The following is a 13059-nucleotide window of genomic DNA, read 5'->3' as shown; positions in this document are numbered from 1 at the left end:
TTTGAACTATTTCGGTCATCTGTTTGATCATTTGTTCTTCGTTCATTTGATCATTCGTCTCTAATTGCAATCACTTGCTCGTTTAACGTGGCTTGGACCCTCAGTTTCGTGTCATGGTCTTTTAGCATACGTAGATCGTAGGGAGCCCAAGCGGGGATTTTTGTAGTTACTCAAGCGCGTCAGAAAATCATATGGGGAGAAACTTTGTAACCTGTAAACGTACCCCTACCATATATGGACTCTTAATACAGGGGAGTTCGTTAAGGAAGGTGTGAAAAAATATGTCCTTAGAAAAACTAGCAATCGTCATATTAAGATAAGGCAAGTTAAGTATATGCAGAACAATGTATGTTTCACAAATCTGACGATTTAAGCGGGGCGTAAGGAAATGGGTGAGTCAATAAGTTTCAAATTAAAAAATTATGGATAGGTGCCGCTATAATCAGAAAAAATGGAAAGCGCAGATTGTTGGAAATGGAAAATTAAACTAAAAAATGGAAAGTCCCACTAAAATGGAAAATTTAACTTGACTATTTTTTGGTTTTAGGACCTAATAAACACAACCCAATAGGTCCCCATAACGCTCGAGTGACTGCAAATTTAGCATACTTTGCTCCCCTACCATATTAATTATTGTATTTTTTTGTATAGAAGAACAATTATTTTGAATAGTTTCTTGACAATAACATGACACATGACAGACATAGACAACTAAAACTCTCACTATCACAGTGTCAGTTGCCAAACTCGTCCGATACGTCCGGTTCTTTTTCGGTTCCATCTTTTGCATTATTCTGCCGGTTATTAGCGCGCTCATCACTGCATAACTAGTATGATGCATATTGGTGCATCGTATGAATCCGTCTCTGTATCAAATCCAGATGCTTACCCAAGACTCACAGCAGCATCACCGTAAACGGAGCATCAACCCCCGTTTTATAATCCTGTAATATGAGTTGGGCATTGTAATGATCGACTAGAAAAGGAACAAGCGACGAACATCCCGTAATAGTGTCGCAAATCTCTCCTTGTTGCGCCATTTATTGGATTTGTTCGCCTTTTACTATTGGGAGCGATATAATACAGAACGTCCTGATCAATTAAATAATGATTCTGCGGTAAATAAATACAAAACAAATGACGATTTAGAAAATAATTTGTTCTACAAACGTGTTAAAAATGCAATTTTTAGCACTCCATAGAAGCCTTAAAAATGTCACTTTAAAGCACTGGGTGCTTTAAAATTTTTAAGGCACTGCAGTTAAAAGTGAAATGTCAAATTTTGAATGCAAACGTCAAAATATTTATATTTCATTTGTTAACATTAATATTAATAGTACAATTTTGCGCAATTTAAAAAAGGTTTTTAAAGTTTAATTTAAATTGTATTATTGCATTTTTAACCCGTTTGTAGAAAAAATCACTGGGCTCGTGACCTCAGTATGCGGGTAGGCTACACATATACTTCGGGTAGGCGACAAAAAATATCCTACAATTTGTAATACATTTTGAGCCGTCTTGCAATACTAAATGTAATCTATGAGCCCAACAATGTGTAAAAATTGCTTTTGGAGCATCTACTTTAATTTTTTATTGTAATCCGTTTAAAGAGCCAGACATTACACTTGCACCATCGTAAAATTGAGCAATTAATTTATTTTTGTAATCATATGGCTCAAGCACGTTTGAAATTAAACTATATAGAGCGTCTGCAGATCTATTCTCGCTAACATCAAAAAACCCTAAAAATCTTTCTGTTACCTGACCAACTTTGTTAACAAAAGGGATTGTTAAAGTACACTGTGATTTTTCGGTTATATCAGTAGTATCGTCCGCTAGTATAGAAAAAAATTGACTTTCATTAATTTCTGTTGAAATTTCATTTTTTACGTAATCGGCAAGGCAATCTATTAAATGATTTTGTATTATTTTTGACAAACCCGTGAACACCCCTTCTATTTTTTAACATGATCTTGGATTTCCTGATCGCGTTTAACTACTAAATTAAAAATTTCTTTAAAATTATTTGAAGAATTATGGCTCTCATCACGACCGCGAAATGCAAGTTCTTGTTTTACTAACAGAATTGTAACATCAATTTCTTCAACTTTTTCAATCTTTTTCAACTTCTTCATTATATATCTTATTAAATAAAGAAATTTGTCCAGCTAAAGCACTGTCAATAGTTTGTTTATTTTTTCTAACCGTTTTAAACCTAAGCAATTGTTTAAATGTTCTTTCGAAGATTCATGTTTTTTTACACTAGCTGATAAATTTTTCAAATCTGAATATCCCTGACTCACCCAAACATTTTGCTTCAAATTTGAGAGCAACAGACAAGGCCAACAGAAAAGTGAATTTTTAAAATACCTTCCGCTTAGCCATTTATGATTTTCATACCATATTGTTTTAAACGATCTCGAAGATGGTCGATTGTCTTTTGTCTTATCTGTGGATAAAATTGTTAAATTTGGTAAAGGCCGGCCCATTGAAATAATTTCTGATTTTTCTTGATTTTGGCGCCTTGAAAAAGGCGTCTCGATCAAACTGCATATTACATCGTTTAAAATATTCATATTCGATGACTAAAGTTTTTCCACCAATAAAACTAACACACGTACGTTTCAACAACGTCAAATATTACTTATGTTATTTATGTATCAAATAATAATTTACTCTTCGAATAAATTGATAAGTTAACAATTAACCTCGCTTTAAATTTTTAATTATCTATATAATCTAATAACACAATTCGTCAGTTTAACTTTGACGACTGACAAATAACTATTAACAGATTTATTTGTCGTTAGTAAATTATTACTAAATTAATATAAAATTAAAATGCCCTTCAATAGACCGATCTCAAATTTACCTATTTATTATTCAGTTTTCATAAACAAATTTAAATTGTCATACCTAGTTTTATTCAATACTTAACCTACTAATAACAGCCAAAATCAAAAAACAATTATTTAAAACAGTTTCACAAGACACAAGAGAAGCAACTGATAAAATTTTGTAGGTCCGGCTATAAGACTCTGTGCCTATCCGCCCTTTCAAAATCGTAGAATACGGTCGATACCAGCATACCTGCAGCAGGCCTGCTCGCGTAAACAGAGAGAGGTCGCACGTCAATTCGGTGTTGGCGTCGTTCTATTTCAGGCTACGTTTTCAAGTGCCTGACCAAGGAAGAATGTAGAATCTTATACAGTACTACTGATACTACAAGGAGCGTACAATAATTATAACTATGGAGAAAATTTTTTGGATATTTTTAAAAATAATTTGGATAATTTTTGCTATTTTATTGTAGGTCTTGTGTCAAAATTTATAAATTACAATTTTGAAATAAGTAATTTATATTAATAATTTATATTATTGTACTACATTTGAAGAGCGTAGGCGGCGCCTACCTTGCCTACCCCGACGGGTCGCCCCTGTGATATACGTGTTAAAAGTACATTTTTAAGACACGCATGTGACAACCTTCACATGCGTACCTTAAAATTGTACTTTTAACACTTATATCATAAGTAACTATTAGAGTAAATTACAATGTATACTCTAACATGCGGTATGCCATGCACCGAACTATATAAATACATACAAACAAACAATTCCATTGGAAACCAGCGACCATAGTCCTTCCGAACACAGGAACAGAAATCATAAATAAGCCTATTAGTCGAAGCAATAAAGCACTGAACCTCCGAAAAAAAAAACGACAAGACGGATCTTAATAAAATTCTTTTTGCATTCGATTCGCGAATGCGCAAGGAAACTTTGTGGCCCCGAGCTATGATATAATATTGAAAAACTGCATACAAAAATGCATTCTTAAAGTGCATCTCAAACAGACAATAAAAAAAATTCAGAACTCGTCAATTATCGGCCGAAATGAGTTCAATTTTGTTACTAGAGGGTTTTGGGGGTCGCTGAAAACGAATATGATGTTGAAAGTGATCTCAGGAGTACCTGGTGCCCAGGGTACCTACTGTTTACCTCGTCTTGTGGAGTTTTCGACCAATTCATTAAAAAAATTAGCCAAAACTCATTACTCGGGGGTTTTTGGGGTCGCTGACGACGAATATGACATCGGAAGTGATTTCCGGAGTACCTGGTGCCCAGGGTACTCCGTACTTCTGGGGTACTTCTTCTGGAGTTTTCGTCAAAAACATTAAAAAATTATCCAAAGATCATTACTTGGGGGTTTTTGGGTCACTGACGACGAATATGACATCAGAAGTGATCTACGGAGTACCTGTTACTCAGGATACCTATTGTTTACCTCGTTTTCTGGAGTTTTTGGCAACTTCATTAAAAAATTAGTCAAGATTCATTACTCTGGGGTTTTTGGGGTCTCTGACGACGAATATGACATCGGAGGTGATCTCCGGAGTACCTGGTGCCCAGGGTACCTACTGTTTATCTGGTGACTAACGATTTTTGACTAATGTTTTAATGCATTTGCCGAAAACCCCAGAAGATGAGGTAAACAGTAGGTACCCTGGACACCAGATACTCCGGAGACCATTTCCAATATGGGACCGTTCAAGTATTACGTAACGCAGGTTGGGGGGGGGGACGTAACGCTAATTGCGTTACGCAATAGTTAAACTCCCAAAAGAGTGCGTTACGTAGGGGGAAGGGGAGTTAAAAATCTTCAAAAATCGCGTTACGTAATACTTGAACGCTCCCTATTATAATCGTCCTCAGAGGTCAGAGACACCAAAAACCCCCCGAGTAATAAATTTTGACTAATTTTTTAATGAATTTGCCGAAAACTCCAGAGAACGAGGTAAAGAGCAGGTAGCCTGGGTACAAGGTACTCCGTAAATCACTTCCTATGTCATATTCGGCGTTAGCGACCCCAAAAACCCCCCGAATAATGATTTTTGACTAATATTTTAATGAATTTGCCGAAAACTCCACAAGACGAGGTAAACAGTAGGTACCCTGGGCACCAGGTACTCCGAAAATCACTTGAGATGTCATATTTGTCGTTAGCGACCCCAAAAACCGCGAGTAATGATTTTTGACTAATATTTTAATGAATTTGCCGAAAACTCCACAAGACGAGGTAAACAGTAGCTACCCTGGGCACCAGGTACTCCGAAGATCACTTTCGACGCAGGGCTTATTTTACCACTAGGCCAGTGAGGCACCTGCCTTGGGCCCGCATTTCAATGTGGCCCGGAAAGACCACAAAAATTTTTTTATTGCAATAACAAAATAAATTTTCAAAATTCTGTCATTTTCAGGGGCCTGAAAATTGTGTAGTGTCTTGGGCCCGATTTGATGTAAAATGGGCTCTGTTTCGACGTCATATTCGTTTTCAGCGACTCCAAAAACCACCAAGTAACAAAATTGAACTCATTTCCACCGATAATTGACGAGTTCTGAATTTTTTTTTATTGTCTGTTTGAGATGCACTTTAAGAATGCATTTTTTGTATGCAGTTTTTCAATATTATATCATGGCTCAGGGTCACAAAGTTTCCTGGTACATTCACGAATCGAATGCAAGAAGAATTATTAAGATTCATCTTGTCGTTTTTTTTTCGGAAAGGCCGATTTTAGTGCTTTATTTCTTCGCCTATATACCTGTTTATCATCCAGCATTCATTGACCAGTTCTCGATTTATTCGATTCTATTAATAATTGTAATTTAAGCGTTTTTATTATTGTTAATAGTTCGGTAATACACATTATACATATATGTATTTTCAAAAATAAAGTTATCTCATACTTCAAAGAATAAATAAGGAAATACTCCCTGAGAACTGGATTCCGTCACACCAATTTGGTTCTCGACAAGGCCACTCAACAATTCAATAAATCACAGAATAACACATTCAATAAATCTAACTATAGAACAAAAGCAATACTGTCCCTCAGTATTCTTGGATATTAGCCTTTGACAAGGTTTGGCATGATGGACTATTATATAAAATATCGAATCTTTTCACTATCCTTCTATCGACTACTCGAATCATATTTTCATGACAGACAGTTTATTGTAAAAGTGAATGATAAATATTCGCAAAAATTTCCAATCAAGGCCGGAGTCCCGCAAGGCAGTGTACTGGGTTTCATCTTTTATGTATTATTCACATCAGACATTCACATCCTACGTCTCCAAAACACTGTCATAGGAACCTTTGCGACACCGTCATCTTAGCAATTCACCAAGATCCAGTAGAAGCTTCCATCATCCTACAAAATGGCTTAGCAAAGCTAGAAAATTGGTTCAAAAAATGGAAAATTAAAATAAATTAGGCTAAATCCATCCACGCAACTTTACTACAAGAAAAGATTAGTGTCCATCATTATACATAAATTAACAAAATTATTGCTAAAAGCAACTCTTCCAAATAGCTCGGCATACATTTAGACTCTAAACTGACTTACTTAGAAAAGTGCACATAACAAAGAAGAGAAAACAAATCAACATGAAAGTCAAAGAACTCTACTGGTTAATAGGTAGAAAATCAAAACTAAGCTTGGCAGCTTGGAAAATAAACTATTGATATACAACACCATAATCAAACCAATATGGATGTAAAGTATTGAAGTTTATGAATGTTCAAGCAAATCTAATATTGCTATTATCCAAAGGAGCCAGTAAAAAATACTACGCATGATCACAAATGCTCCTTGGTTTATGTCGAATTTAACATTACATGCAGATCTGAAGGTCCCATTCATCACAGATGTCAATAAAGATAGGCACAACAAACACCACGAGAAAATGGAAACACACCCCAACGCATTCTTACAGCCGCTAGTACAACCACCAATTGCCCGAAGGTTAAAGAGACTATGGCCAACTGACATGAAGACAACCTAGGATTCCTTTACTGGAAGAAATCACTTCATGTCAATGAGGATCCCAGCTCCCAAGTCAACATTTTAACTTATATATCTATCTAATTAGCCTTCTTCGGTCCATCTTTGGACATCGGCATCTATAATCCTATTCCATTCTTCTCTGTCTGTCGCTACAGTTATCCACCTAGAGCACACGTGCTTCTTGACATTATCTGCCCATCTCATTTATGGCCTTCCTCTGCTTCGTTTATATTCCCACAGTCTCCAATTTATGAGAATTTTGTTTCATCGGTCTTCTTTTTGCCTTATATTGTGTCCGGCAAATCTTCATTTCAATTTTGCAACTTCTTGTCTAACATCCCTAACTTTGGCTTTCTCTTTTATGCACTCGTTTCTCTTTTTATCCATTAGTCTTATGTGCAACATTTGCCTTTCCATTTCTCTTTGCGTTTTTATGATCTTGTCCATGTTTGCTTTTGTAAACGTCCACGTTTGGGAACCGTAAGTGAGAACAGGGAGTACGTACTGATTGTATACCTTGGTCTTAAGATGTTGTGAATATCTTTTGTTTTTAAGGATGTAGCTTAGTTTGCCAAATGCCGCCCATGCCAGTCTAACTCGTCTTTTGATCTCTGCTGTTTGATTTTCCTTGTTAAGTTTTATAGTTTGACCCAGATATATTAGGTCTGGATCCCGCGTATGAAAAAAAGTTGATTAATAGCAAGCTGAAAATTTGTTAATAGCTTAAGGGTGTCTAGTCGAATAAACTTTGATATGTGTGAACACTGGAACAGGGGTAGTTTTAATTGTGGAACGTTTTAAAAATTTGGAACGGTCACAGCACGAAAACGGCACATTTATTTTGTCCGACAGAACAGACTTAAACTCTTCGAACAGAGATTAAACTCTCATGCAAAAATCAGACTGCTATTTATCACCAAATGGGGGTTTTAATGAGTGGAACATGTAGAATATGTCAAATGACAGGAATTATGACAGGTAATAAATAGCAGTCTGATTTTTTCATGAGAGTTTAATCTCTGTTCAGAGAGTTTAAGCCTGTTCTGTCGGACAAAATAAATGTGCCGTTTTCGTGCTGTGACCGTTCCAAATTTTTAACCTGTTCCACAATTAAAACTACCCTTGTTTCAGTGTTCCCATATATCAAAGTTTATTCGACTAGACACCCTTAAGCTATTAACAAATTTTCAGCTTGCTATTAATCAACTTTTTTTTCATACGCGGGATCCAGACCTATATATAATCGTGAACTTGTTCTACTTTATCTTGTCCGATCCTCAATGTGATGTCCTCGTCTGTATTTGTTATGATTTTGGTCTTGCTGTAATTCATATTACCTAAGGCCTATCTTTCCGGCTTCTGTGTCCAGTTCTTTCATCATTTCAAATAGTGATGAGCGAGACTGGTCTTGGTCTTGCGGTCTTGGTCTTGGTCTTGCAGCAAGACCAAGACCAAGACCAAGACCGCCTTTTGGTTGCAAGACCAAGACCAAGACCAAGCTTGCAAGAACAAGACCACAACCAAGACCGAACCTTGCAAGACCACGCAAGACCAAGACCAACCTGCAAGACTCTTGCAGTTTTTTGAGAAAAATTGGTTTTTATTATTTAACTTAATTTTTTTAGTTCAATAATAAGTATATACTGACATTGTAAGAAACCTTAAACAATATCGAATTTTTAAAATACATAATATTTTGGTTATATTTTTAAGTCGTTTTGATTAAGTCAAACGGTTTGCATTTTCTCAACCTTCAAAGTGTCCAGAAGGCAAGTTTTCAAACGGCGACAGTTCAAGGACAATTGAAATTATTTGTAAGAAAAAAAAATGTAATTATAGATAGGGTGATCCATTTAATAAAAATGCAATTAAAAACGGTTTTTATGTACCAGTAGTTTTCGCTTTTTTGTCTAATAAAAATACTGTCACTTATTTCAATTCTTTTCGCATAATCGAGGAAAAATGTAGGTCGTTAAATTTAAAATTAATACAAAAAATTTGAAAAGGGATTCACAATGCTGTGAAAGCATTGTGGCCTGAATAAAAAATAACTGGTTGTCGATTGTAATGTGTCAAGCTTGGTATCGCAAAATCCAAAGCTTAGGTTCAGTTTCTGAATATAATGACAAAAATTCCGATACTGGGAAATTTTTAAAATTATTTTTTGGATTAATTTTTTACAATCAACGAAAGTTGGTAGTTGAATTATTTGTGAAAATCCCGGATGACAAACGCGTAAAGAATTTTACTGATTTCATAGTTGAAAACTATTTGGAAGAATCTAGGTTTTCCCCAGAAAGGGCCAATACTACAAATAGTATGTGCCGCACTTGAAATGCATGCGCATCGTTTCAGTGTGTTTTAAATTCTAGTTTTTACTAGCCACATCAGAATATTTTCAACTTTTTAAATGTCATAATGGGTATTCAATCCAAAAATATGTGAAAATAAAAAGTGCGAATAACTCGTGTTACGAGAGCAATGTAGTTTTAATAAAATTAAAGAACTGCAAGATAACAAATTACAGAATTAAGCGTTTATAACTCCCCATTAGGTTTAGTTATTATCTTATAGTATTAGGCCTATAAATAGGTATGGTAAGTATGTAAGTATTTACTAAAAAGTATGTTTTAGTTAGTTTATAAAAAAAGTTAATTATATTAAATAATGATTAAATAGAGTAAAAAATATTTGATTTTTGTGTTCTCTTAAAAAAATTTAATTTATGTTCTTAAATTTGACCCTCGTAGGATAAATACTAAAGTGTTCGAGTGAAAGGAGCAGATCATTATCTGTTAACAACTATAAACCGTTTATCCCTTTTCGTAAAATCCGTGAATTGAAGGTCCCCGACCATTTGTGGCACCTTTAAGATGCTCTTTTTCTTTAACATTTTATTAAAATACAGGGGCAATAAACAGTAATCCAGACTCAAGACGTGGTCTGAAGGCAGGCGGCAGGTATCGACAGCATGTAAAACACAACGTGACACAACCGAAGGCCGGCAATTGCAACAAGGGTTGTAAATGCAGGTTTTTACTACTGATAAACATTACCATTATAAAAATATACTCTAATCTCTTTATATAGAGAGAAATAATTAGGTCATTAGGTGAATTTATAATGTTAAAATTGGTATCCGTTTGAAACTACATTCTAAATTCTGTTAAAATTTTAAAGCAAAAAATATAGTTTCATTCTTCACATCTTTATTTATTTCAATGTACATTTTATTCGAAATTGTTTGGTTCAAATTATAACTACCAAAAAAGCAAGACCAGCAAGACTCTTGCAGCAAGACCAAGAACAAGACCGGCTAGTGCAAGACCAAGACCAAGACCAAGACTGCCTTTTAGCTGCAAGACCAAGACCAAGACCAAGCTTGCAAGAACAAGACCAAGACCAAGACTAGCCTGGTCTTGGTCTTGTTCTTGTTTTGCTCATCACTAATTTCAAACAATTCTTCTTTTTTATCGGTTATCAATTCGATGTCATCAGCGTACCTTAGGTGGTTCAAGCGTTGTCCACAAATTTTTATACCTTTTTCGTTCCATTCTAATCTTTTAAAAATATCTTCCAGAGCCTGATTGAAAAGTTGTAACGATCAGTATCCCGATCGTTACTATAAGATTCATTTCTGTAACTATTAAGTATGCAACCCGGTATACGTTCACTCGCATAGAGTGTAATCTAAACTTGAGCCCATTATAATTATTTTGGTTGGTAGTATGGTTAGTGAATTTTACATTTATTCGTTGGCTCATGGGTAAATGACAATTTCCGCCTGTTGACAGGACGGAAAGAAAGTGAAAGTTGATGGTTACTTGATCTTCGGTAGCCGTCTGCAAATGATGTGATTTTCCAGCGACCGGTGTCTAGCCATTTTATTTTATTTAGAAAATAATTATTTAGTTGAAAAGGAATGCATTTAAGTTGGAAAGAAGTTTATTTTATGGTATAAATTATGGTGAGAGTGCTGTTTTAGTTCCAATATCGGAGGATTCTGGACATTGGGTAAGCGCCATTTTTTGTTCTTGCCAAGGAAAAAAAAATAACCATTTTCTCATTTTCAATACCATACTTACATTAGGAAAATTGTTATTCTGTAACCATCAGGTCTTAAGTAGTCCCTATAACTACCAAATTTATGTATTCTACTGAGAAAGATTCTTTAAAATTATATGTCCAGTTCAAAGTAATTTCTGACTTAACGACATTTTCCTTTACTTTTAGTTTACGTCTGTAAAGAAATCCTTCTTGTAACATCCAACTTTACAATCATATTTTGCAACAAGTAATCCTTAACCATAGTTTAGTTTTTCAAATGTCTTCACATGGAAAAAGAATCAAGGTCAATCATACTTCAATTACACACATCAGTGATTCAACTTTTTGTTTCAAGTTTTTTCTACAAACTTTTTATAAATACCTTCCTACATACCGTGTTTCATGTTACTCAAAAGAAGTAATATGACTGAAAGATTTTTGTTTTCTTTTAGTCGCTGGAGAATAGAAGATTTAGTCAAACAGAAATAAGAATAATTTTTGGGAAAGAGTGGGAAATTTTGGGACATATTTGGAAGTTTTGATTTTATTGGAATCTTGGTTTTTATGGAATTTATTTTTGGAATTCGCCGGTACTGAGAGGTATCTCCAGTTGGTAACAAGGATACACCTCCCTCCTAGGTTGAGGAACACCGCAAGCTACCTTCCTTGGGCCTCTGATCATTCCCTGGAAAGAGTTGGAGAACCCATGGTCACTTGGTAGACCGGACAGGTTTTTATAAGTCAATTTGATTGTAATTTGTTTTAATAATATTTGCACTTTTACCTATTTTTTTTTGTATCAATAACTTAATAATCCTAATAATAGTATACCTTCATTTTCTTAAACATAATTAAACTAAACAATAATTTTTCAAAAATTTTATATTTCAAGGTTAGCTCATTTATTTTAAAATAGTAGGGGGGATTATAAACTATCTGTAAAGATAGTGTGCACATTATCTCAGTTTGAATCCTTATCGAAACTTTGATTTCATTGTCAGGTATTATACTTACGTTTATCACCTCCGAACAGATACGATATTGTCAGCCAATATTGGCTTCTTCATTAACAACAAATTTGTACATACATTTTTACATTAATTAACTTTCATATATAAACCATTCTTTTCATATTTTTCACATATTGTAAAAACCTGTGTTATCAACAGGAGTGTCATAGCTTAGTACGTCCGGTTTAGCTAGTGTATAAAAATTGTATATAGGGGTTATAGGTTTGTTTCATTAAATTTGTTAGTTGTACCTAAATATATGTTTTATTTCCTATAAATTCGCAGATCTAGGTCAAAGTAATAGTACTATAACAGTAATAAGTAGATGCAAGCAGCAGTATAAGTCACTCGGTGAAGTAAAATTCACCAGGCGCCCTCTTCCGTACTTCTAAATATCTTCTTGGTCAATATTTCTCTTCTTTTCACTCTTTTTTATTTTTAATTTATTTGCTTGAACACTTCAGTACTTTACTAGTTATCGTCTTATTTCGGGTGTGCAAATTCGGCCTGATCCTTTCCTGAGGCACACAAAAGGTCTCTTACATATCCAGCTAGCCAGCTCAATAACACTTAACAAGCAATTAAGCTACTCCTTCAAAGCTTATATATATTCTTCCACATCACCTACAGAATTGTTATAATTAACACATAATTCGTTACAATTGGCGCCCAACGTGGGGCCCGACTTCTCAATAAGACAGTATAATATATTATCTTCTTTTATTTTGGTTGCTTTTGTTGAAAACTTTTCTAGTAAGTATCTATCTGGTTCATTGTTGTATAATTTAGAGTTATATAGAGATATATGTTTGTTCTTTTGTACGTTACTTGGAAAAAAGTAATAAACTAGTGCACTTATATTGCTGTATTGGTACTATTTTAATTTATTTAAAATAATAATCGTAAATCTTGAGTAGGATAATAGTTGAACAGGTATATTGGTTGACATTTCGGTCTGATCGGTTTGGTGATACCTGATTTAGTTTGGAAAATTTTGAATGATTTATTTTTTTGATATCTAGGTACATTACTGATTTTGATCTAGGTGCAGCTGCAATATACTATAGTTTTGCTAAGTTGTTGCATTCTGTACCTATATATAATTTACAAAGATTTTTTTTATATACATTTACACTAAATATTTGCTTGAA

At 34.4% G+C, this 13059-nt stretch overlaps 1 long non-coding RNA gene across 1 annotated transcript; it reads left to right on the top strand.

Annotated features, from left to right (window-relative positions):
- Nucleotides 1–10453: 10453 nt before the first annotated feature.
- LOC126892831 (uncharacterized) lies at nt 10454–12164 on the top strand. Its single transcript, XR_007701017.1, has 2 exons — nt 10454–10865; nt 11351–12164. It is a non-coding gene; the product is annotated as an uncharacterized LOC126892831 (long non-coding RNA).
- Nucleotides 12165–13059: the final 895 nt, after the last annotated feature.

Source organism: Diabrotica virgifera, chromosome 9 (assembly GCF_917563875.1).
Source record: "Diabrotica virgifera virgifera chromosome 9, PGI_DIABVI_V3a".
NCBI lineage: Eukaryota > Metazoa > Arthropoda > Insecta > Coleoptera > Chrysomelidae > Diabrotica > Diabrotica virgifera.
The sequence above is the reverse complement of the archived record's forward strand: the minus strand, read 5'-3'. Positions and strand labels throughout refer to the sequence as shown.